Source organism: Lolium rigidum, chromosome 3 (assembly GCF_022539505.1).
Source record: "Lolium rigidum isolate FL_2022 chromosome 3, APGP_CSIRO_Lrig_0.1, whole genome shotgun sequence".
NCBI classification, from domain to species: domain Eukaryota; kingdom Viridiplantae; phylum Streptophyta; class Magnoliopsida; order Poales; family Poaceae; genus Lolium; species Lolium rigidum.
In genome coordinates, this window is record NC_061510.1 from 98,320,740 (window position 1) to 98,325,083 (window position 4,344).

The 4,344-nt window shown below is 42.7% G+C and overlaps 1 pseudogene; it reads left to right on the forward strand.

The window, feature by feature from the left end:
• Positions 1–399: 399 nt before the first annotated feature.
• On the forward strand, positions 400–3,765 carry LOC124697809 (annotated as a pseudogene).
• Positions 3,766–4,344: the final 579 nt, after the last annotated feature.

Consider the following 4,344-nt stretch of genomic DNA (forward strand, 5'->3'; position numbering starts at 1 on the left):
CAAGATTGAGAAAGTTTAAGAGAAGCATCCTATGGGGTTGTATGTTTCAAGCTAGCTTGGCGTCCATTTGGGGACAGTGTACATGTGAATACATGTCAGTTTCTCATACCAAAACCTAACAAATTGAAAAACATAGATACGCAAAGGACGAGAAAAGTCAACTGGAATTTTGTTCAAAGATTTTTTTTCAAGGATTTTTAATCCTACAGAATTCTTACAGGATCATTAGAGTCAAAGTTGTGCCTAAAAAAAAAATTAGTAGTACTATTTCCTTTTCTTTGTCGAAAAGAAAAGGAAACACAATTCGAGTCCAACGCCGCAATCTCACCCGACCCGACCCGACCCAACCTCCGGTCTCCTGTCTTAACTCTGACGCCTGAACTCTACCCCTAAACCCATCCCCGTCCCCCCTCGCCGCCGCCGCCGCCACCGCCGCCGCAACCCCCCGTACGCCGCCGCGGCCATGGACGCCGCCACCGACAGCGAGCAGCGGCGCCTCCTCTCTATCCCCAAGGAGGGCGAGCGCGTCATCGCGCCGACGCGCCGCCCGGACGGAACCCTCCGCAAGGAGATCCGCATCCGCGCCGGCTACACCCCGCAGGAGGAGGTTGCCCTCTACCAGTCCAAGGGCGCCCTCGTGAGTCCTCGCACCACCACTCCCTCGTACACTATTCTTGCACCAAACCCGTTCCCTGCTTCAGACTCGTCGTCCTTGCTCTTATTGCAGATGAGGAAGTCAGGGCCCGACGTGCCGCCGGGGTACGATCCTGCTCTAGATGCCAAGCCCAAGACGAAGGCGGCCAAGCGCAACGAGCGGCGTAAGGAGAAACGGCATCAGGTAGGCGTTCCTCTCTCTTCTTTCGTGTGTCACAATTGTTCATTGATACTAGTTAGTTGGCTAGTTGTACTTCTACTGTCAACGTAATAGAGGGCAGCAATTGGCATTTGTTAGCTACTCGATGTTTACTGATACCACCGCTATGATAATTCGATTTAGAGCTTAGCTGCGATGAATAGGTAAACATCAATGCATTCTGCCAAAGGTCCATTCCAGATGAAGTGTGATATGTTTTTCTGTATGGTGTTGTCTTAACCATAGGTTCTTAATTTCTTGCGTTGCTAGTGATACCTGATAGTTTAGGTTGTTTTCACAACAGGCACTAATTTGCAAATCATTTCTCTACAAAGACATGCAACTAGAGCTTTATTTAATCTGCGGATCAATCGGAACCTTTACACTGTCGTACCGCGTCCTTAGTAAATGCAATGCATTCCTATATATTACTGGCGCTCTCTGTTTAGTTACACATGTATTATGATTGCAGGCATTTCATCCAAATGCGTAAAACATATTATGAAAAACAAAACCGAAAATCCATAAGCTATAGTAATCTAGAAGAGCACAGCTGAATATTAGCTGTCCATGTGCTCCTCTTGTCATATTATGTAGGACCATGCTTCCAATCTCAGCCATGCTGTGACACCAAAGCCTAATCTGGATCGAATTAGCACTATATGTGTGTTCACTTTGTTGCAACGCTCAAGCCCATGCTGATTCAGGGCTTCGATTACTAGAGGCCTAGAGCATAAGCACTATTATTAGGCTCTAGTAATCTAATCCAGACTCATTATTGACTTATTGTTACTGCATTGTAGGCACTGAAACCTCCTTTTGTTATACTCCTCTAGAGCTGTTTCTTACCATCATTGTTACTTTAATCCTCGTCTTCGTTAGTATTTGAATATGTGATCAAGAAAAGTATGTAGTACTACTAATGTGTAGCTTTTGCTTATGAATAGAATAAGGGTTCTATGAACTGACCCAAATAAGGTGACACAATCATCATGACCAAACGAGGGTTGGATTGTAGCCGTATGTCAACACCGAGTCTGTTCAAGTCGTGTGGCAAGCCCATTTAACCTCATATGACTGAAGTAGCAAACGGGTCAAAAAACAACCACCCAAACATTAATCAATTGTTGAACCTCCTTTTGTTGTACTCCTCTAGAGCTGTTTCGTACTATCATTGCTATTGCAGTGCTCATCTTGGGTAGGTGAATATCTGATCAAGAAAAGTATGTAGTACTATTACGATTACTATGTAGCTTTTGCTTACGAATAGAATAAGGGTTCTATGAACTTACCTAGACAAGGTGACACGGTGATCATGACTAAACGAGAGTTGGATTATAGCCGTATGGCAACACCAAATCTGTTCAAGTAACAAATGGGTTAAGAAACAACCACTTAAACATTAATCAATTGTTGAATATGTTTAAAAAAATGACGCAACACAACTGCCATAGTAATGTGATTTGGTTCTGCATAAATGTGGTGATATATCATACTCCCTCCGCCCTGCAAAAGATGTCACCGATTTGTCTAAATTTGGGTGTATCTAGGCAGTATTTAGTGTCTAGATACATCTGAATTTGACAAAGTTGAGACATCTTTTGTGGGACGGAGGGAGCGCACAGTATGAAGCAGGATAAGTTGAGTTGTTAATATTATGGCAGTATAACTTTGATAATTTTGAAAACATAGAAGACATGTTTAACTATTCAAACATTCTCTGTTGATAATTTGTCTAATACAGATGTTGGTTAGTGTTGTATGCTTATATTCCACCAGGCTAATGATTGGATATAGTCCCTCCGTTCCATAATTCTTGACAAAGCTGACACATCTTTTGTGGACAGTGTTGCTTATATTGCACCATGACAAGAACTATGGAACAGAGGGAGTATTTTCATTGAACAACTAGCTAGTTTTGCAATAGATTTATGATTTGATACTGGAGATTATATTCTTCGTTAGCAGGGTGGTTCAACAAATGATAAAGGGAAGAGCGTGGATATAGAGGAGATTGATGCTGTAGAAACTGTGAAGGTTCCTTCGTCGAAAACTAATAAGCAGAGGGATACAGTGGACAGTGTAGCAGAGCAGATACGTGGCATTGCTATTTCTGAACCTCCAGTTATGGCGGCAACCCCTTCCACAAATGCGGCTGATAACTTGCAAGCAGAATCATCTGCTCCAGAGATCGATAAGAAAATCCGTGCACTAAAGAAAAAGGTTTGCATCCTCCCTTGCTCACCTACTCATTAGCATGTATGTGCACTATTCAAAATGTATTGGCGTCTTTATTGCATTGTGTGATTTGTATCACAGATACGTTTAGCGGAGGCACAAGTGCAAGGGGAACCAGAAAAATTGAAGCCTGAGCAACTGGAGAAAACAAAGAAGATTGAAGGGTGGCGTGAAGAGCTGAAGCTTTTGGAATCTAAGAGGGCTCATTCAGCTTCCTAAACAAACTTGGCCTCAGCTCTGATGTAAACTCGAGCCAGTTCCGTGGTGTGCTTGCTGTGGCATTATTGCGAACCCGAATCCCGGTCGATCATGCTGTGCTTCTCCGGTACCAATGGGTTGCTGGAAAAGCATTCCACTAGCGTGGGGTTTGCACAGAATGGAAGATTTTTATCACATTGTCTCATGTACGACCGTCAGTTCCAAAAGATGTATTGCCATATCATTTGTCAGAGATCACACTGAGATAACCGACTTGCTATGGGGTGGCTGTTGCTTTCATGTATTCTTCCTGGACACCGGGCTAATGTATTCAATACAGTCCACCTTGATTCTTGGATTCAGTTATCTTCTTTAGTGAGGCTGTGAGAGTATCTATTTACACACCTGAACCTTCTGAATCATTTGACCAACTGCTTGAAAATAAATACAGGTTCAACAGTGAATTGTACAAAATTCACAGCAAGCTGGGTTTTTCCTTTTCGAGTTTCGACCAGAGTTGGATTTCAAATTTTGCTGGCAATTATACATATATCCTTGACGACTTGGTCAAAATATTTTGCAATATTTCTCAACTAGTACTCCCTCCGTTCTTGAATATATGGCCACTACAAAAAAAATTCCATATGTGAAGGTCACTACTTAAGAAAAAAAATGATTAGATTTCTCTCTTGTACAATGGTGCTAATCAACGTAAAGATTTAACACGAGAAGCTGAAGCTTTCCACATTGTTAACCAGGCTATTTATTAGTTTATTTTATTTTCTTGGTACATGGAAAATGTGGTAGTGACATTGTATAAAATATAGCGGGAGTAGTTGATTTGGATCCGTACTTTCCAAAAGGAAGTTGATTGTGGTTTCGCGCGTAAGTACTAGCACATAATGCATACAGTAATTAACCGAAGCACCGGATACGCTTTGGTCCGCAGTATTGTCCACCTCCACGACTAAGAGCATCTCCACTCCTCTCCCCGACGAGGTCCCCGAGCGACGGTTTTCCTATCCGGACGGTGAAATTCGGCCCAGTCGCGCCTC